The sequence below is a fragment of the Sapajus apella genome, unplaced genomic scaffold, assembly GCF_009761245.1.
Source record: "Sapajus apella isolate SASKATOON/1434 unplaced genomic scaffold, GSC_monkey_1.0 scaffold7, whole genome shotgun sequence".
Classification (NCBI taxonomy): Eukaryota; Metazoa; Chordata; class Mammalia; order Primates; family Cebidae; genus Sapajus; species Sapajus apella.
The window spans coordinates 7,970,091-7,992,080 of record NW_022436947.1 but is presented as its reverse complement, the minus strand read 5'-3'; the positions used below and the strand labels follow the sequence as shown (position 1 = coordinate 7,992,080).

Genomic DNA, 21,990 nt, shown 5'->3' with positions numbered 1-21,990 from the left:
TTGATAGCCATGTCATATATTAATGTGGTGGACATTTTGTAGAGTTGAGAGATGCTGCCTTTTTTTCCCCCTCCCTCTTCTCTCCTACTTTTAAGGGTTATGCTAAGGGGATGGAAACATTTAAAATCTTTAAAGCAGCTTATAAGCAGCTGGAACCATTACTGTCAGCTTTCTGGTAGCTGGTTAGGCTTTGACTAACCGTTGAGACATAGATATTCATCCATTTATTCATTCAGCCTTTCGTCAGTGCTTAATGTTTGCCAGATACTATGCCAGTCACTAGGGATGGAAGAGTGATCGCGACAATTACTTCTTTCTCAAGTAATTTATAGACTGATGGGTTAGGAACCAGTGGTCTACAATCAAGAACCTAATCAAAGATTTTTTTTCTTCTTCAATTCTGTTCAAAGCCCACTTTAGTCTCTCCTCTCTCTTTTTTTAAATGTTTTTATATTTAGGAGATACAAGTGCAGATTCTTACATGGGTATGTTGCATAGTGATGAAGTCTGGGCTTTTCCAGATGGGTGTCTTCTTCTACCCTCCGTTTTTCCCTCTTTCTCTCTTTTTCCTTTTCTTCCATTCTGTCTTACCCTTCCTAGGAAATAATTTATACATATTTTGTAGGCACAAATACCTGTCATACATTAAGGGAAATCTTTATTAATGTGAAGCATTGGAACTGAGCTTTATCCAGTTTTACTGCCCTAGCAGTTCTCATCTTTCCTCCATACCTTAAGTAATCAAGAAGAGTGTGGCTTTGTAAAAAGAACACCTCTCCCATGACAGAAAACATAGGAGCCTGGAGAGTTGGCATGCTGCCTTTCTAACCTGCTTGCCACAAGAGCAGTTGTGAGCAGTGATGATGGCTGACACTTCCATCTATCATCTGCCTTCTTCCAAATGCTTCTGAAACTGAAATTAAGCCTCCCAACCCCTCTGTGAGTATAGATGGCTGTTTTGTTTTATAGTAAGTATTTGTTTATTTTCTGGACAGGGAAATTGAGGCATTGAGAGCATAAGTGGGTAGATAAATAAGTTATAGACACTGCCGGGAAGCATTAGCTGATGTTTATTGAGCCCACGTGGAGTATAATACTTGCCCAAGCCCAGTGCGGTGCATTTTGCTTCTAGTTTTCCACCGTGTACTTAAGCGAAGTATTTTATGGACCCTCTTGGTTTGAATTCACTCTTTTGTCTTCATGGAAGGTTATTGTTTTCTTGTTGCACATTTCACAATTACATTTGCATTTTCTTCAAACATTTTGTTTCTAATTGTTGCGATGCAAGACTTAATAACAAGAATGTTAGCTGTATTTCCAGGCTCAGTCACTCAGTTTTGGAACTCCAACAGCTAGTGCATTTGGTACAATCTCTTACATAAATAGCCTTTACAATCAAATAGACAAAAAATAGACTATACAACCAAAAGCTTTTTGCTGTTTTCCCACAATGATATCTGAATTTGTCTGCTGTTCTTTTTTTTTAATTTGTAATTTTCTCATCTGCTGCCTATCCTAAGATTTGGGATGTTTTTTGCCTTAATAGCCATATCATGTTTTAGGCCCTGGTGGGCCTCTCTCCTTCATGCTCCACAGACAAATCAAGTGACTCAGTGTTAAAACCTGATGCACTACAGAAGCCCTGTATGGGTTATATTCTGAATGTTTTTTTATGTCAGGGGAAGTGCAATGAGTCTAGGCAAGGGAATAAAGCCATTAACTGTACGAATGGAAAATATAAGAAGGCCTTTTTCTCATCATTGTGTTCCAGAAACATGTGTAAGTCAAATAAAAATGTATATTGCAGAATATTCAGTGGTGTCTTTAGGTCATTTGTTTACTTGCCTGTTTTGTGAAGCTTTTCTATAAGCAGGGAACCCCATACAATCGTAACAATATATTTTTTTACTTGTAAATAGATTATAGTTCATACATCTGGTTCACTTGTAAGTCAGTTGTTTGGAATTCAGAATGCGTTTTCTCATAGACCTAATCTTATATTATCTTGTTTGGTGCAAACTTCTGCAATACACGTTTGTCCATAATGTCTTTCTAGTATCTTACTGTGGCTTTCTCAAATTTAACTAAAATCTTAACCATGTGTCCTGGGAATGGGCTTAGAGTTAGACTTGAGGTTCTAAGAGCACATTTCTTCTTACCGAATGCTGTGCATGGATCAGAAGCTCATGCTATGTTAGGACATGGTCAACAGAGGGGACCTTAGAGCTTATTTAGTGCACCTTCCTTAGCTGTGCGAATGGGAGCATCACCTCCAACATGCCCTAGTTATGGTTCCCAGGGCCTGGGCCAGAGGTGCCTTTCTGGATAGAGCCAGGCAGTGAGAGGCAGCCTCCAGGGGTCACTGGTGTAAGAGGCGTTATATGGCCTGGGTCAGATGGCAGCTTTGGGGTGAGGCATGGGAAGGGGAGGTGGTGATGGGGATCTGAGGATAGAGGTGAATATGTGGGCCCCTCTTGTTGTGCACAACAGAATTGTTCTCCCTTTTTTTTTTTTTTTTTTGCCTGTCACTTCATACTCTATTCTGTTTCCCTTCCTAGTAAGTAGGTCCTGTTGGGTGAACTCCCCTTTTTTGGCAAGAAAGCATTTTATTCTCTTCCCCATTGCCACTACCAGCACACTAACACCGATTCTTCCCTTCACTGAGGGAAGCCATGACTGGAGGGGGCGGTGAGGAGTCAAATCGAGCTGTCTCTGGTGGATGCAGCGTCTGCAGTGGTGAGAGGAGAAGCAATGGCCTCACATTGCATGAGCTTCTGATCCCTTGCACAGCATTTTCAGGTGTCTATGGGAAGACTACAGGAAGAAGCTAGCTGGGTAGTAAGCAGCTTTTCTGTCAGTTGTAAGGAAAAGGAACTTCTGTGGCCTCTTGGCTGGCATGTGCAGCGGTTGAGGCTGCCTTAGTGCAGGGCAAGGTCCACACATCACACGGCAGGGCAAGTCATTGCTGAGGAGGGGAGAGTCAACAATGTGTGTGCACCTGTGTGTGTGGGAGGGGCAGCAGGCCAAGGCAGGGCACCTGTGTGTGGGGGGGGGTGGGCACAGGCCAAGGCAGGGCACCTGTGTGTGTGTGGGGGGCACAGGCCAAGGCAGGGCACCTGTGTGTGGGGGGGGGGCACAGGCCAAGGCAGGGCACCTGTGTGTGTGGGGGGGGACACAGGCCAAGGCAGGGCACCTGTGTGTGTGTGGGGGGAAGACGACTGAAGAAAGTGCTCAGTGTTTTCCTGAGGATTCAGAATTTCTCATTTAGTGACAAATCATGGAAAGTTTAGAATGGAAACCTTTTAATTTTAGAAACCAATTAGGTAATATTGAAACAGGAGTGAAGAAAGAACTATGTTCATTAAATGCCTGAGTGTGTTTAACGCATGAGAAGATAGATCCCTTTACCCTGAATCTTCTAAATATGTATAGTTTTAAAAGACAGAAATTTATGGTAAAATGCATTTGTGTATATTTGGGGTAAGAGAGGATAGTTGGGAAGAGAGGGAGACTAGGTGGGCTGAAACATGAAATAAATTCCTTCAGTGACCCTTTCATTCACGTAAAGCTTCTTGAAGGGCCTCAGGAGACAACATTTCCATTTCTGAGGAACACTTACAATGACTCTAAGGAATGTGGTTTCTCTAATTTTATTTTTATATCAAAACATTTTATTTCCACAGTTATTTTATTTACCGAATAACTGTGTAGAATAATCATGGTAGCTGTGTGATTTAGCGAGGGAGATGGGGTATTAGGAAGTTCATTTTCTTTTTAAGATTGAAGTTTCTAATGAAATTTTGGTAGATTTCCTGAAGGTTAGTCATTTCAACTTTTGGCATTACAAAGTCATGATGGGTTTTAATGCTGAACATTAAGATTGCAAATAACTGCTGTGGGGAGGGTGTTTGTGAATTTAAAGTATCTTGTTTAAAGATTGGTGCCTACATTGCTAGGGTGCATACCACCCTCAGTAGCTGTATTAACTTATCTCAGGTTGCAGAGTCTTTGGGGTCGTGCTTGGGTTAAAATTCTAGCCAGGCAGCTTTGTGACTTAGGGCAAGTTCTTTAATCATTTGAATTTGTTTCCTCGCCTGTACGATGGAGCAAATACTTCCTAGCTCACCGTGTTGTTCAAGTGTGAACTCCATTGATGTATGTGAAAGATTCCGGGGTTTCCTAGCTGCTCAGCCACTGTATGGTTTGTTTTAGTTTGATTCTATGTTGATTGCATGCTCTTGGCCTATTGCTAACGAGCAGGCAGAGAAATAGCAGCAGCACAGTCTGGCTGGAGGGTGTCCGTTGAGCCGCAAGCATTGAAGGGCAGCCTAGAAGACTCCTTTGCTTCTTGGTCAGGGGCCTGAGCCCCCAGACTCTCTTTCCGAGATTCCCTAATTGTGTTCCTGCTCCTCTCTGTGTAACATGTTATACTGGGAATCTCTCCTGAATGTTTGTTTGTACCTCTATCTCTGTATTTGCTGTGACAGTATTTGCCTGACTGAGGTAATCCCACCTGGTGGGCTGAGGTGACAGATTTGGAGAACATTCTTTTAACATTCTGTTCGAGCATTTACCACCATGATGTAATGAGTGTTTATATGTAACAATATTTATTTAACTCCTGTTATGTATCAAGAAATGAAAAAAAAAAACGTGCTTTCAAGGAGTGTACATTCTAATGGCAGGGGCAGACAATAAGCAAATGTCAAATGTCTCAGGTGTGTTAAGTACTGTGAAGAAAAATAAAGCAGGCTAAGAAGGAGTTAGATAGGATGCTGCTTACCATAGGGTGCTGAGGGCACGTGGTCAAGCAAAGACTTGAATGAATTCAAGGAACCAACCATGAGATGCCTGGGAGAGATGCGTTTCTGGTAGTGGACAACAACTCTGAGACCAGTATACCAGAAGACAAGTGACCAAGGAAGGGAGTGTGTCAACGATGACATCAGAGACATGCTAGGGGCATGATTATTTAAGGGCATTAAATGGTAATAAGGAATTTGAATTTTATCCAGAGTGAAGTGGCAAGCTATTGCAGAGGTTTGACTAGAGGGCTGTCATAATCTGATTTCACCTTTTAAAGGACAGATTTGGGCTGGGCATGGTGGGTCATGTCTGTAATCCCATAACTGAGGAAGGCTGAGGCAAGTGGAACACTTGAGGTCAGGGGTTCAAGACTAGCCTGACCAACATGGTGAAACCTCATCTCTAATAAAAATTTAAAAATTAGCTAGGCATTGTGGCAGGTGCCTGTAATCCCAATTACTCAGGAGACGGAGGCAGGAGAATCACTTGAACCTGGGAGGCAGAGGTTGCAATGAGCCCAGTTCATGCCACTTCACTCCAGCCTGGGCAAAAGAGAGAGACTCCATCTTAAAATAAATAAAGGATGGACTTGGCTGCCATATGAAGAATATGCTGTAAGGGAATAAAAGTAGTAGCAGAGAGCAGAAAACCATTGCAGTAATTAATGGTAAGATATGGCGACAGGAGAGGGGAGATGTGGTCGCATTCTAGATGAAGTATAAAGATTTTCCAATTGGTTTAATGTGCATGTAAGAAAGATAGGAGTCAAGCAAAGGTTTTTCACGTAAGTTAACAGTAATAATGGGAATGTAATTTCACGATACTATATGAAGACTACAGCAAGAAGCTGGCTGGGTAGTAAGATAGTGAGTTTGGTTAGGGACATGCTAAATTTGAGATGTCTGTTAGATAGTCAAGTGTATATGTTGAGTAGCTGGTTGAATACGTGACTCTAATGTTCAGAAATGAGATCCAGACTATCACTGTCTGAAAGAACTTTCTACTGTGATAGAAATGTTTTATATCTTCACTGTCCAATATAATAGCCACTAGTTATGTGTGGATATTGAGCACTTAAAATGTGCTCAGTACAACTGAGAAATTGATTGGTTATCTTATTTAATCTTAAAATTTAAATAATCATGTGTGGGTAGTGGTTACTTATTGCTTGGCATGGAATACTATGGATATAAACTTGAAAGTCATCAATGTTCTAGTGTTTTGTAAGGTCATGAGACTGGATGAATCCACCTGGGGGTAGCATAGGTACAGAAGAAAAGATATCTCGTGATCCGCCCCCCTTGGCCTCCAAAAGCCCTGGGATTACAGGCACGAGCCACCATGCCTGGCCACCTTTAAGAATTTTTGTCAGGAAATAGGCTCCCTTATTTGAGGTCTAAGCACTGCCATCTTAAAGCTGCTACCTGTTGGAAATCCCAAATTCTGTTCCTTACCTCTGACTCATCAGCCACCCACCATCACCCCTTCCCAGTTCTTCCAGGACTTATTTTAGAGGAACTGGATTGGAGATAGCATCAATATTTCTTATTTCAGCAGTTGAGATTAAAGAACCAAACATCTGCCTAGCCCTGGTCTTTCCCTTTCTTCCTTACTTTGCTCTTCCGTGGTTCCTTAAAGGAGTACTTAAAAGGAGTTCATTCCTAGATAGGGAAGCTAGCATCTGTATGTACACTTGGCCTGTGGCAACTTGTAGAAAGTTATTGTGTATGGTTAAAAAGTAGATTTTACCCCTAATCTCTGATAGCTAGATCTGATTATTTTTCCTGTATTTTTCTCATCTCCTCTTTTAATTCTTCTTCTGGGCTTGAAGTGTTGAGAGTTAACCTTGCATCTCCTGTCTTTCTCCTTTCCACTTGTCCTGTTCTTCCCTTTTTTCTCTATTTTGAAAAGTTCCATTCATTGTTCCTGTGTATGCCCTGATTCAGAGTCTTTCTTGGCCTCACCACACACATCCTTGCTTGTCTTGAAGGATGCTAACACACCTGCATTTGGAATTTCTCTGCATGTCCCAAACTCTGGTTGTGTTCTGTGTACCTGGCTCAGCCTTAGCTTCCATTCTGTATTTAATATACAGTTTCCTGTACTCCCTGAGCTATTACATTAGCATGGAGATAAATCTGAAAAACAGGAAGACAACATGGATGCTTTTTTTCCTTGCCATTTTTAATATGTTGATTATAGGTCTTATGGGAATTCTGTTAAGTATGTTTTTCAATAATTACTATGACACTCTGTTAATACTCATTTTTCTTGTTCCTTATACCTGTGTTGTACCAGCTCATAATTCTAAACAAATATTATAATTGACACAGAACATTCATCCTCATTCCTATTGTTTAAGCCACTCACAGTCTGTGTGTAGTGTTTGTACAGCACTGTATGAGGAAGAGCAGATGCTAGGGTAGCATGGTGTCCTACTCTTAAAACCCATTGTGACTTTCTATAGCAGAGTTCAAGGAAGGCAAGGAATTTGTGTCACTCTCAAACTCTCTAGATTTTAAATCTGCCAAGGAAAAAATGCAGAGCTGGAGCCTGCCTTGAATGATTAAAAGTCACATGAGGAATGGGGAAAGAAAATCCCAAAGGACTGATGGCTAGAAGGTCTTTTATAGTCAAAAGCTATACCAAAAGCAATTGCTCAAAACCCTAGAAACCACAAATGGAAATGAGAGTGGATTATATACAGTACAAAACACAAATACACATTCCCCACCCAATGGACTTTACTATAAAACAAGCCAATTAAAACAAAATGCACAGTAATTGGAACATCTTAGGGGAGGGGTCAGGATTGCTGGACTTTTTATACATTTGTACACTTAATTTATTTTAAATTCTGTGAGAATAACATTATTTTAAGGTTTGAATTTTTGCAATTCAGGTCTATAAAAATGACAGATTATTAAATGAGTTTGCTGTGTTTAACCTCATGATTCACTTACATGCCGTTTATGTGCCTTGCCTAGAATGTTTGCTTTCTAATGTTTCTGTGTGTTACTCCAGCTGCCTTCCTTTATTGCTGCCATATTACAATGAATGTTTTCTGCATTTTTATGAAGAGCCTATTAGCAGCATAGGCTTGATTTAAAGAACTTCTCCAGCTTATGAATACCGTTCATCTCTGTGAATGAATTTAGCACTTTAATGCTATTTATTTACTCCACACAATAAAATGTACTGTAATAAATAATGGGTCCCTTGGGTCTATGGTAAAACACACTGATCATCCTCTCAGCAGGAAGATGAACACAACTTGAGTGGAGAAGTAATGATCAAAATTCACCACACTCACTGGGATGTCCTTTATATACCTGAATCTAATAAAGGCAGAATTGCAATGCTTAACATTATGCTCACTACTAGCATCTGAATTCAGTGAGACTTAAGGAGGGAAAAGACTCAGTCACATGAGCAGGCAACATCTGAGAAGCTTATATCAACTTGAAATTGGCAATTCAAATAAGAAAGCGTTCTTTAAAAGCATGTAATGCTTAATTTCTTAGGCTAAATGCACACTAAGTTAGTGTTTTCAACTGTCTTTACCTGTGGAAAACCCTTAGTTTTGGGGGGGTTGTGTTTTTGGTAGGGGGTCAGAGGCGGCAGGGGATTACTTCAAAATCTCTTCGCTATCCATTCCATTTGGAGTTTTTAAGGCGACCCCAGCTGTCAGCTATCCATAAATGCATTGTCTACAGGCCAGAACATCTGTGCGGCCTTTAATCAGTAGAGCCATTCTGTTTTATGGTTGAAGTCCAGAAAGAGTCAATATATGAATATTCAAAACTCTGTAGATGAAAGTATGCCTGATTATATTCTAAGATTATTTGGTTTATCTTTTGTATTATCTTTGTTTTTATTTGATATGATTTGCTTTCCTAGATATTTGTTCCTTTAAATAAATGGTCACACATTTCAGTGCCTAAAATTGGAAACCAGGCAGTGTATTATAGCAACAGTATAGGCCATAGTTCTGTATAAGGGAAGAGTTGACTTTATTCTGGAAGATTTTGTGGTCTGATTTACTAGTTGTCTAATTCTGTGTGGACAAATCATTCCACTTTGTAGATTATTTGGTTTAGAGCAGACTGCATTCCTGATGGCTCTGCCAAGATGAATTAGCCCCTCACTATGTCTCCACATAACAGTATAGGATACAGTGTCCCTCTGAAGAGAGGCTTCAAAAAACACAATCTTGATTTGAGTAGTTGGGAGTTGTTCCTTTGTTGGACAGCTTTAATTATTAAATTGAGATGAAATATGCCTTCTTGTAATTTTTAATAGTAATTTATTCAACCGCAAAATTCCCAGTACACTCTTTGGTTCTCTTTTCAGGCGATTGTTAGTTTCTGCTTTGTGTATTATTTATGCTTGTACTGTGAATAAAGGATGTCTCATTTCCATGTGGCAAGGTTGTCTGCTTCATGAGCCGACAGTTTTAAAAAGGAACACGTGACAATCAGATCTGTTCATGCAACTCAATCAAGCAGGTGGCCGCAAAGTTAGTGGCGTGAGAGTTGCAGTCAGTCATTCATTCATTCAAAAAATATTTCTTAAGTGCCCATTATGTACCAGGCAATGCTTTAGATACTAGATGGTACTCATCCTCTATCTCTTACTTTTATTTCTAGGCCATATACTCTATGAGAACAGGGTTCTTGTCTGATGACTTTTCCTCTACTTCACCCAACAAAGTACATTACATTTAGAATGGGCTCAAAATTTTATTTCAAACAAGTAAAACACCAAGTATGCCTATTTTGTTTTAGTTGCAACTGCTGAAATGGGACCAAGTATGCCTATTGTGAAGAGCAACAGAGAGTAGTTCTAATCACTTTATGGCAGCCATTAAATATTTCAATCACATTAGCTTGAAGTCTACAATTAATGGCAACTAGTTCTTCTAAATAGTTTGGCTGCCCTTCTGTGGGTCTTCTCTAGTAGATTCTTGCCTCTTTTCACGTGTAGAATCCAGGATTGAAGACAGTAATTGTGAAAGGACCTAGCATATACAAAGTGAAGAGAGGATATTATTGTTCGTGATTTATTAATTTCCCATAGATGTTTTATTAGCTACCACCCTATTCTTTTTTCCCAAGGCAGTCTTTTCTGTCTTTAATTAAGTAAATAAATTAATTAATTAATAGGACATCTATGTGATATCTAACTGTGTATACCCTTGAGCTATTTATTTTCCTGGTCATTTTCATTAGTTAAAAATCTGTTCTTAAGATCTCTTATTTCCAGTGAGAGGTTCTTATGTATATTATACAAAGCAATTCAAAAAGTTATATTTATTTGTTCAATAAAATTATTGGGGGGGTATGCAGTAAACTGTTTGTGTGTGTGTGTGTGTGTGTGTGTGTGTGTGTGTGTGAACAAAGTGATGAATCACCAAAGCTTAAGAGTTCTTGCCTCTTTTATTCTGACAGTCATTCTTATTTATGCTGATAACATCTGTCTTATTCTTATATTATTCTGTTTTATTTGAGCTCCCTATTTCATATACATGAGATAGAACTTACTGTTTTAACAAGTAATTCTTAGTATCTCTCTTGTCTCTCATTTTTTGAGTTTTAGAAAAAAAAAAAAAAAAAAAAAAAAAAACAGAAGATTCTTGTTAACATCTTTGCTACTGTTAAGATGTATTATTGTTTCCAGGAACAAATGACAAATCCCGTGTCTTTGTCATTCCATAGCCTTCTACCAAATCCATGGGTCAAAATGCTGTATGCAGGTGATTTACTGTGCTTGATTTGTTCCATGATTTCATCTTTAGACACTTCCATCTTTGTCAAGGCCATGCTAATCTCACCACAGGGAATTTGTACTAGAATTTCTCAAATGTCAACTGTACTGTGTACACTAAAAAAAAAAGATTGTCATCTAAGTTATCAACCATAAAAAGAAAATTCCATAGCTTCAGTTTGCAGTTACAAGCTTGTGTCTTGAAGTTTGTTTTGCTCTGATTTTTAATTTGGCATTTTCTTTCTTTATACATTTCAGCTTCTTTTTTTTAGTTTAATAACACAAATATGTCTTAAATGTTGGCTGTGTGCAAAGAATTGTTTTAGGCACCTAATAGTTACAAAGATTAGTTAAAAGCTCATTTCTACTTTCTTCCACCCTAAGGCCACCCAAACCTGCAAATCAATCTTAAATCCTTCTCTTTCTGCTAAATAGCATTAGGAAGCATCGCTTTGAGGGTTGTTTTTTCTTTTTCTTTTTTTTTTTTTTTTTGTATTAGTTGTAACTGAAGTATTTTTGTATATTTTAAGTGTTTATTATTGGTAGATATATTTGAGAGGCCTTACATCACGTAGTGAATTAGGATGTTTACCGAAGGTCCTGTAATATGTTCAACAGTGTACTGTGGTTAAAAAGCATCACTATAATTGTACTCTAAAACTTTCTATTTTTAATATCTTCATTGCCTCCTGTATTTGTTGAAATTGATAATAACCGTTTAATATGTGTGAACTTTATTGTATGGAAATTATATCTCAGTAAAGGTGCTAGATAAAAAAGTATAACATAAAATATCTAAATTATATTGTTGTGTGCTAAAACACAAATAGCCTTCTTTTGTTAGATTTAATCCCATGTGTTACAAATTTGCTGGGCCATTTTGCAGCACCATAGATTGACTGCTTTATTCCACATACTATACTAAAACATGGGGAAATCTTAGTTAACTAATTGAAACACTCATTTGGATAAGAGCTTGAGCATGGTTCAGTAATTCTCAATTTCCCACTTTGCTTGCAAAACACAATGTGAGTATGGAATTACCCTCTTCACAGCTTGTTACACTATGTGTTCACTCACAGAGAAATAATTTAAGGCAATTTACTTCCAAATGTTTCCCTCATACTGACCCCTTTCTTAAAGTAACGAAGGTTTCAAGGTTATGTTTATTTTGAAATTATTTTCTTGGAGGTCATAAATTTAGTCACACACCTGGTTGGTTTCATTCTCCTGTTGTTGTTTTCCCCTTTGAAATTTCCACATCCTGTCACCAAGTGAGCTCTTGATGGCTTCCACCCCCCTTTTTTTTTTTTCCTTTGTTGAGACAGGTTCTCACTGTGTTTCTAGACGGTGTGGCATGAACACAGCTCACTGCAGCCTCAGTCTCCTGGGGTCAAGTGATCCTCCTGCCTGAGCCTCCCCGGTAGCTAGGACCACAGGCGCATGACCCCACACGTGGCTAATTTTTTTTTTTTTTTGGTAAATATGTCGTCTTGCCATTTTGCCTAGGCTGGTCTCAAACTCCTGGGCTCAAGCGATCCCCCTGCCTTGGCCTCCTAAAGTGCAGGGATTACAGGCGTGAGCCACCACACCTGGCCAGTTTCCACTGTATTTATAGTTCCTCCTCTTGCCTACTTAATCCAAACTTCTTTCACTTTAATACTCTATTTTATTTTTGTGTTTATTCTTTATGAATTCAAAGCAACCTAATAACTTCTGTTTTGTTTAAATCTTTAAGGCCATCACATATTAATAACTTAGGTCCTTGCCTTGGTGTGTTTTCCTCAATGCTCCCAACCCTAGAAAAGCAGGCAAGTTTACAGTTGCTGTTCCTCTGAGTCTGATGCTTCTTTCCCATGTTGTTCTTTTGGGAATGAAGCATCTTGCTGAAAGTGAATGTGCCATTTTGAAAATCTTAGCAAATTATATTTTCAGAATTTTATAAGGCTATTTTTTCCCTTTTGCTACCTTTGTTTCAAATGATGCTTTTGAAACAATCTTTCTCCCAAACCATTTCTATTACTAATGCTTTACAGTTCTCCCTCTTATAACCCATTGTGATAAATTACCTCATCCTGCCGTGATGTTAGTGATCTGGAGGCCTCTGTGAGTTCTTCTCATTGTGAAAGTCCACTACAGAGCTATTGAGAGCAGAGCCTTTGGCCTTATGTTCCAGGAGCTCTTACTACTGCCCCATCCATCCATCCATCCATCCATCCATCCATCCATCCATCCATGATAGCTGCTCTATCATTCCTCAGAACTGGCCCTGGGTAGTGATTTTGACTTCACTTGAATTCCACCTTCTTCTCATAGAGTGGTATGGACATCTTATTTACTCTTAACATTATTATAATCAGTTGACATTGCCAGTCATTATTTGAGGCAGGCATTTGTTCTCCTAGAATTTGCATTTTCTCACTGCAAAACATTCTGTAGAATGTTAAAGCTAAAAGATTGCTTATAAATGGTCATATGTGATAGCATGCAGTACATTAATTTACTTATTTGTTTATGATTTAATTATGAGAGTAAATGGAAAAGAAGGTTTAGATTGGCTAACAAATGATACTATCTTAATATTAAATACTGGAGGCTTTGTTATTATTTTGTAAAATTGGTGAAAGTCCTTCATGCTTTTATTTTTTTTATTTAAATTATTTGTATGTTTTCTCCCTTCTAAGGATCGACCTTAGTCTTCATCATAATTCTTATGAATTAGAGGCTAAAAATCTTTGCTTTACATCTGGAGAACAAATGGATGTTCCTGCCTCATTCTTAGACAAGCAGGTGATTGAAAGCTTTGATATGAAATTCTGAAACAAAATAAATTTTGTCTCGATCTGAGAAAAAATAGTGATAATACAGGTCCTAACCAACTCAGGCATGTAGACTTTTTTTTTTTTTTTTAATCTTTTTTCATTCACTACAATTCTAAATTGAAAAATCTCATATTTTGTTCTAAAGTTGATTTAACAATATGGTTAACGTTTAAAAATATCTAAAATAAAGAATATAGCACATTTTAGGCAGCCAGTAGTTTATACATGTTTGGTATGATACATTCATTCCTCGCCTTACATAAATCTCCAGAAAAGCTGTAGGAAGGAAACACATTCCCCTGACATGACAGGATGTAAAATGAATATAAACCAATTACTTTTTGCAGTTCTCAGAGTCTCAGGAATACTGACCCTACTGACTTCATTTTCAGGCAAGAACCCTCCACCCCCATCTTGTAAGGAAAAATAATTGAGCTGAATTTTTAACAAGAAGCGAATAAAGATTTTCAAAAAATAATTTTGCTAGGACCTATGGAGCAAATCACCTTTCAAACATGCCAAAGGTAGTTATTTAACTACATTTAAGTCCCTAATCACAGAAGCCATTTGATGAACTTTTCCCACTTTAAATACATCAAATGAAGCAAAGAGGGTAGAGAAAACCATTAGAAAATCATTAAAATAAATGCCAACATTGATCTACTTCCCTCTCCTTTGGAACCTCCCCTTCCCTTGTTTTAAGCCTTTTAGGTGGGCTTTATGTAGTAAAGTAATCAAAACTCTCAGGCCATTAAAAAAGAAATTTAAATAATTTTACAAAAACCATTTTCCTTGTTCAAGATTTCAAGGAACCTGGTTAGTGCCGTGAGGGCTCAGTTTTTGGCTGTGACTTTCAAGTTGAACCTTTTTGATGGTAAATAGCCTCCTGCTTATGCCTGTGTGTTTTGGCTTTAAAAAAATCAATCTCTGAGAAAATGGGCTTCCATCTTCCTTTCAGCCCTGTCTCCTCTGATGATTGATGTTAATTCAGTAAGCTGCTGACCCAAGAAAAAAAGAATTGTTTGTGCTGTTGTTTTGAATAAATAAACTTACAAAGAATCAATGGCTGTAACTTAGAGAAATTAGGTAGTAGAGAGCATGAAGTCTCTTTCTGTCGTGTTTCTCATGTAAATAAAGCAAGGTAAAGGGCATTTCAGCACCAGATATCTTTTTGAATGATGAAAACTTGCTTCAAGGGCAAATTTTTTTAAAATTTAAAACTAAATGTTCTCTCCCTATCTATAGTGAGAAAGGTCTGTATTTGTGACAAAATAGGACACCTTCTACTTATTTGCATAATAATTCGAGTAAGCAGCGAAGCAAAGCAAATTCCTCAGTCACTGGGCCCAGCTTACATTCAATATTGTTAGTATGTGGACTTCAGTCTTCCTACCATAGTTTAGAGAAAAGTTTCTGAAGGACCTCAGAACACTATATATAGTTTTAAAGTTGAAAGGCAGTGTGATGTGCCAGGCCAAAATAGTTAACTCAGGTGATTTTTCTGAGTTTCATCTCTGGCTGTTTATTGACTGGTCATATATTAGTAATTTTGCTTCCTGTGTTGCAGTTTCCTTTACCTAAACCATGCCACCAAATGTACAATCATGGAGGGCAGGTGACATCCCCTATCACTACTAGTCTTCAGCAGAAATGTGACTAAGTGGGTTCCTTACCAAGAGACTTACAGTTAGTATTATAGACAGTCAAAGATAATTGAAAATTTAAAGGCACCCTTACTTTTATTACTCTTTATTTTGGTACCACTTATCCAGCGATGTCAAACAAAGACTATGTTTTACTTCTGGCTTCACTTAATCCACAGTTCCATCTAAATCAGCATGCATTTATGTTGCTAACACATGCAGAGTCAGAATTTAACATTAGCCATGGTTATTACCATTTTATACATTGTAGACAACTAAATCATTAAGAAATAGTGGGCCAAGTGTGGTGGCTCATGCCTGTAATTCCTGCACTTTGGGAGGCCGAGGTGAGGGGATCACTTGAGGTCAGGAGTTCAAGACTAGCTTGGCCAACATGATGCTACCTCATGTCTTCTAAAAATACAAAAATCAGCTGGGCATAGTGGTGCATGCTTGTGGTCTCAGCTACTTGGGAGGCTGAGACACGAGACTTGCTTGAACCCTGGAGGTTGCAGTAAGCCGAGATCATGCCACTGGACTCCAGCATGGGCAACAGACTGAGATTCCATCTCAAAAAAAAAAAGTAGTGGAATGACCCAGTAAATCAATCATATTTTTGGAGAGTGTACTATCATATAGTGATAACTCAGTTTCCTTTTCTGTAAAATGGGGATACTTTTTTCAGGAAAATTACATAGGGCTGAGGTGAATATTAAATAAGTTCATATACATGAAGCACTTAATGACTGGCATATGAGCATTATATAACTGTTATTATCTTATTAGTGATATATTACAATTATGTCCAAAAGAGCTTTTATTGGCAAAGTACTTCTATGTATGTTTCAAGTGAAAATGGGATTATAAACACAATATTATCTCAGCCATGTAAAATATTATTAATAGTAGGATATAATATAATTTTAACCATGGTTATCTCTAGTTATTGTATTCTTTCTTCAGCTTCTCCGTATTTTATATGTTTTCATCCATTGTGTTTTATGATTGTTAAAAACGTGATTTTTAAGTGTCAATAGTTCCCATATAGGGTTCAAGAATGAATCTTATCTAAAAGAAGTGATCTGATGTTTGTAAGTATGGTCAATGGTCAGGCAAATTCAGATACAAATAAAAAGAGGAAAAACCCGTCAGTATAGGCAAACGTAGATTTACAGCATAATGTAGTTCTCTCTAGCTTCATGTCCCAACCCCACTAGTTACTGGACAGTTGGTCTTAGGTAACCCACTCAAGCTCTTAGAAGTTCATCTGTGAAATGAGAATAAGGTCATTTGTTCCGTGGACCTTGTAATGTGGTAGAAAAGACTGAATGAGAAAATAATCGTGAAAGTGCTTTATGAATAGTATCTAAATATATACACAATTATTTCAGCTCTTTTGCGTTTGTAGAACTTTGAATGAACTTTCAGATATGAATAGTATTAACTAAAGATATTTGCTGAAAAGTTTTTAAAAAAGCATGAAGTACGATTTAATAATTATGAAAATAGATTTATCTAAGAATGTATCTTAGGCTGAAGCCAAAGCTGCATTCCCCACTAGGTTCAGACATTTGGGGAGTCCCAATTATATAGCCCAGAGTCCAATTTATTTTACAAGAAAAGAGAGTCAAGTAGACATTCTTAGGTCAGTAAATAATACTCTTGATTTAGGAGGGTAATGGTGATTTTTTTCATGCCTCAGGCATCAAAAACAATTGTCTCCTAGTCCAGCCCTCTTTCTCGCTTTCTGTTATTCATATTTAGTTTGTTGCAATGAAGTGAGTTACTCAGAATGAATGGGGATACCCATGTATGCCTACATTGACTGTGTGGACAGCGAAGTCTTCCCTAATACTGGAGCTGAGCAACAGAATTAGTACTGCTGTTTAGGTTTACAGTTTTAGCACAAAACTGGGAATCTGCTTAACCTTTTATTTATAGTTAGCCAAGTGCATCTTTTTCAGGTTCTGTTTTTCCTTATAAAGTAATGGATTCTTATGATGTCACATGAAATGAGATATATCAAAATGACTTTTGAAAATACTTAACTTGAAGAAACAGGGTATTTTTATAGCCTTGAGATATCTCTCCCAAAATAGTTGTTAATTACTAGGGTGGCTTTAACATAAGCCCACAAATTCTTTGCTGTTGCTTCCTCTGCAAGGCAAAACCTAATTCCCCTGACCTAGAGTGTGGGCTGGACAGTGATGGGGTTCACACGCACTACTCCAAAATATGGCATCTTGGCATTTCAGAAAACAGTAGAATCAGGAAGATCACCTGCTGACTGTCTCCTGCCTTCCTCCTTGGGAGGCTGAAATGGGAGGATTCCTTGAGCCGGGAGTTTGAGGATGCAGTGAGCCGTGATTGTGCCACTGCACTCTAGCGTGGGCTACAGAGCAAGACCTTGTCTTTAAAAAAAAAAAAAATTCTGACCTTCCCTTGAAGTAGACCATAAGACTCACATGTCAGAGGTGGCTACCCTTTCTTCTGAGAAGAGGAACACCCTTACCTCTGAAGACACAGCGACACAGAAAAGAATCTGACCAAACAGACCTTGTGATGCTTCCCCCAGTTGGTCACTGTTAGGTCATACTTCCATACTAATCAGACTTCCTTGCAACTATCCACTTACCTGTTCCTCAAACTTAGCATAACACTTGCTGGCTGACCTGTTTCTTTGGAATTTCATCTCTGAAGGCACTAAAACTTAGATTAATGTCACCTAAAACTTACATTAAATACATTTTATGTATGCTTTTCTCTTGTGGAACTGTAAATCCTGTTAAACCTCTTTTTGTTCCCAGTTTTGGGTATCTTTATCAGCAGTATGAAAACGAACTAATATACCCCATATCTGGGAATTCTCATACTACGTTTATATCATTAAGTTTATTGGAGTAACATTCAGATAACCGCGTATGGCATCGTGGAGGAAGGGCAAACCCTGAGCACTTTCTTAAGCCACCTTTCTCATGAACACATTATAATTTCACTGCCTGCTAGTCATCTACCACTTGTGAAGTAGTGGTAAAGATCAGATCCTTTTACCACTGCATAGAGTTTGAGGCTCTCAGGCAAAATGACTCAAATGCCGCACCTGCTGGGTCACAGAGCACATTTGTTATTTTCTCAAGTACCAATAACACTTTTGAAGGAAAGGAGTTGGTGCAGTCATGCAAAGCGATGTATGGATTTACCCTCTTGTGCTGAACACCATGAAATGCTTTTCTTTAAACAAGTTGGTTTTCTGATCTTACAGAGATACTGTCATTCTGTGAAAGGGGGAAGATTGTGAAGGCTCATTTAAAAGACCACCCTTCTCACCTTGATCTTCTGAACACTATGACTCTTGAATGTCATCTCTCCTTGTCTTTTACCCCTGTCTTTCTTTGTGGGACCTGATTGCTCCTTCTCTGTGTGTTTATATTGCATAGCTCATTCTAGCTGACACATTTTGTTAGTGTTATCGGAGAGATTAGAAGGAGTAAAATCACTGAGAGTGTTGTTTCTCATTCTTCCAGGTCAACAGGCTTACTTTCAAAGATAGCACTCCTTGATTGCTCTGCTTGGGACATAATTGATCAGAATCAAGTTTGCAGTTTATTCTACATCTGACTTGTTAATTTAACTCACAGTGTACTGATTTTATATGCAGTGTTGGTTCATATCTTGGGGCTCAGTATCTAACATATATATTACACTGTCAAGAGGCAGGCAATAGGAGAATGAATGCTTTATAATTTGATCATCTGAGCCATTTAAACTAATATCTGTACCTTTTGAATCAACTGAAAATATACTGTGATAATTATTCTCACACTGATTGTTAACTAAGTGTTGTTTTGAGGTTAGAATTATGAAAATAATTTCTAGTAAGGCCCCCATTTACAAGTCCTATCCCTATAAATAAAACAAAAAAAGCCAGGAAAAATAAAAAACTCCTACCTCTATTATAGTTGTATGGTCTCTACATAGCACATTATCTCTTTTTTCCCATTTGGGGGCACTCATATGAGATTGTAGGCATTCTTCAACCAAGAAGCAACTTTACCAACTCTATTAAAATTGCCACTTTTTTAACATATGGTGAAAAACAAGATAATATTTATTAACATCAAAATATAATGAGCTGGTAAATATCTTTCCTACAGATCTAAGTGCACAAAATATAAGGCCGCAAAATAAAAGACCTAGATAATATAATTTTTTCTTTTTTCCAAGTTAAACATAGCATATTGAGCAAATGATCACAGTGTATACCCAAGTTAGTTTATACATGTTTCACAATCTGTCCTATATGATTTAGAAAGCCAGGGCATCACATTTGCTATTTTAAATATTTATTGTTCTGCTGTAGCATACACTGTTTATCCAAATTATTTAGACACCTCTACTTTAACAAGCTATAACTCATAGATCCTACTTAGCACAGATATAAGGAACTTGAGTGAGAGCTGGTGATACCGCTCAGAAAAGCTGTCTCAGGATGTCATATGATTCTTGCTTTACAAATCAAAGTGTTCGTCCTTCATGATAAAAACATTATTTAAAATATCAGAATACTTTATTCTTTGAGTTGCAATACACTCATAACTTTGTGAAAGATTCAAAATTGATTATTTAAATATTATGTGTAAACTTGATATGCTTCTAAAGACAGAGAATTGTAGTAAAAATTACCATATTTTGGATTGGTAATTTTAAAAAGTACTAAATTACTTTGACTTTTAAATAATTTAATGTGATAAGGTAGAAGGCTTTTCCACGATATCTGATACATTTGTGGGTTCTGTGTCTATGAAAATGCAGAAGAGCCAAATGCGGGGGCATGCAACTGTGGTCGCAGCGACTCAGGAGGCTGAAGTGGACCTGTACAAGAAGGGATGGAGAATTGAAACCTCCTTTTTATAAAGCATGTAATCTTTGAAGGGTTACATCTTCCGTTAACGGGTAGAATAGAAAAAAATCCAATCAGCAAAGGCAGATGGCAAGGAAATTTGTCTTGGCAAAAGCTTCTCTTGAGGAATTTGCCTTCACTTTAGGCTTTTGTTCTTCCCATGGATAAAATCTTCTAAAACATGAGTTCACAACCTCCAAATCATAGAAATATACAACGAATATGTAACCATAAGCCGAAGTCAGCAGAAACAATAAGCAGTTGGTATGGTTAGGTTTTGTGTCCCCACCCAAATCTCATTTTGAATTGTAATCTCCATGATCCCCATGTGTGAAAGGAGAGACCAGGTAGAGGTAGTTGAATCATGGGGGGTGAGGGGGTTTCCCCCATGCTGTTCTTGTGGTAGTGAGTTCTCACGAGATCTGATGGTTTTATAAGGGGCTCTTTCCCCTTCGCTCAGCGCTTATCCTTCCTGATGCCTTGTGAAGAAGGGGCCTTGCTTCCTTTTCACCTTCTGCCTTGATTGTAAGTTTCCCAAGACCTTCCCAGCCATGGTGAACTGCGAGTCAGTTAAACCTCTTCTTTTATAAATTACACAGTCTTGGGCAGTTTTTTAATAGTAGTCTGAAAATGGACTAATACAGCAGTTCAGTTAGTTCTCAATATCTTTAGAAATGAGATTACTGATTGCAGAATATCAAATGGCTATGTTTTAAACATTTAAGAAATAGAACCTGCATAAAAACATAGTAAAGTTAGTAAAAGATTAAGATGCTGCCAGAAAAGGCTGGGCAGACTTGAGAAAGAACAAGTAGACCTCTAAAAATGAAAATTTTAATTATTTAAAAAGTTCTGTAAGTTTAAGGTGTAAAGTGCAGTTTGTTACATATTACGTAGTGGTGCAGAGTCTGGTCTTTTAGCGTAGCGATCACCCAAATAATGTACATCGTACCTATTAATTTCTCACCCCTCACCTGCCTCCCACCTTTCCAAGTCTCTAGTTTCTATTATTCCACACTTCATGTCCATGTGTGCACATTATCTATCTTCCAGTTATAAGTGAAAACATGAGTATTTGGCTTTCTTGTTTCATTTGAGATAACCACCTCTAATTCTATCCATGTTGCTGCAATAGACATGATTTTATTCTTTTTTTTTTTTAATGGGTTAATGGATTATCATGAGAGTGGGGCTGGTGGCTGTGTAAGAAGAGAGACCTGAGCTAGCACAGTCAGCCCCCTGCTCATGTGATCCGCAGCAGCACCTCGTGACCCTGCAGAAAGTCCTCACCAGTTGTGGCCCCTTGATCTTGAACTTCTTAGCCTCTATAACTTTAAGAAACAAATTTCTTTTCTTTGTAAATTGCCCAGTTTTAGGTATTCTGTTATATGCAACAGGAAATAGATTAAAACACATATTTTGAGTTCAGAATTTCTGTATTGGCATTTTCCTCCTCTCTGTTGCCTCTTAGCATTTTTTCCCACACCTCAGGACTCAAAACCAAGGGAATAGTCCTGCACACAGTTGTTTTTGAATAAACACAGCAATTGATCCTTCTGGTCCTATAGCTTGAAACTTAACATTTGTTTTGTCTGAGTTCCTTAAAGAAAGTCCTCTGGAAAGGACTTTCAGGCCTCCTAGGAAAGTATCAAAAGAATCAAAAAGTACGCAAAGGACATGAATAGGCCTTTCTCAAAAGAAGATATGCAAATGACCAGTAAACATATGAAAAAACGCTCATCATCACTAATGATCAGGGAAATGCAAATCAAAACCTCAATGCAATACCACCTTACACCTGCAAGAATGGCCATAATAGAAAAATAATAGATGTTGGCGTGGAGGCAGTAAAAACAGAACTTTTACACTGCTGGTGGGAATATAAACTAGTACAACCACTATGGAAAACAGTGTGGAGATTCCTTAAAGAACTAAGAGTAAGGGTACCATTTGATCCAGCAATCCCACTACTGGGTATCTACCCAGAGGAAAAGAAGTCATTAGGCGAAAAAGATACTTGCACATGCATGTTCGTGGCAGCACAATTCGCAAT

General features: G+C 37.9%; 1 protein-coding gene and 1 long non-coding RNA gene across 3 annotated transcripts in view; both read left to right on the top strand.

The window, feature by feature from the left end:
• Positions 1–21,990, top strand: part of EXOC4 (exocyst complex component 4) — an 805,456-nt gene that overhangs the window by 414,433 nt on the left and 369,033 nt on the right. The window lies entirely within an intron of this gene.
• On the top strand, positions 3,218–21,720 carry LOC116549932. Its single transcript, XR_004268160.1, has 3 exons — positions 3,218–3,227; positions 5,247–5,252; positions 19,905–21,720. It is a non-coding gene; the product is annotated as an uncharacterized LOC116549932 (long non-coding RNA).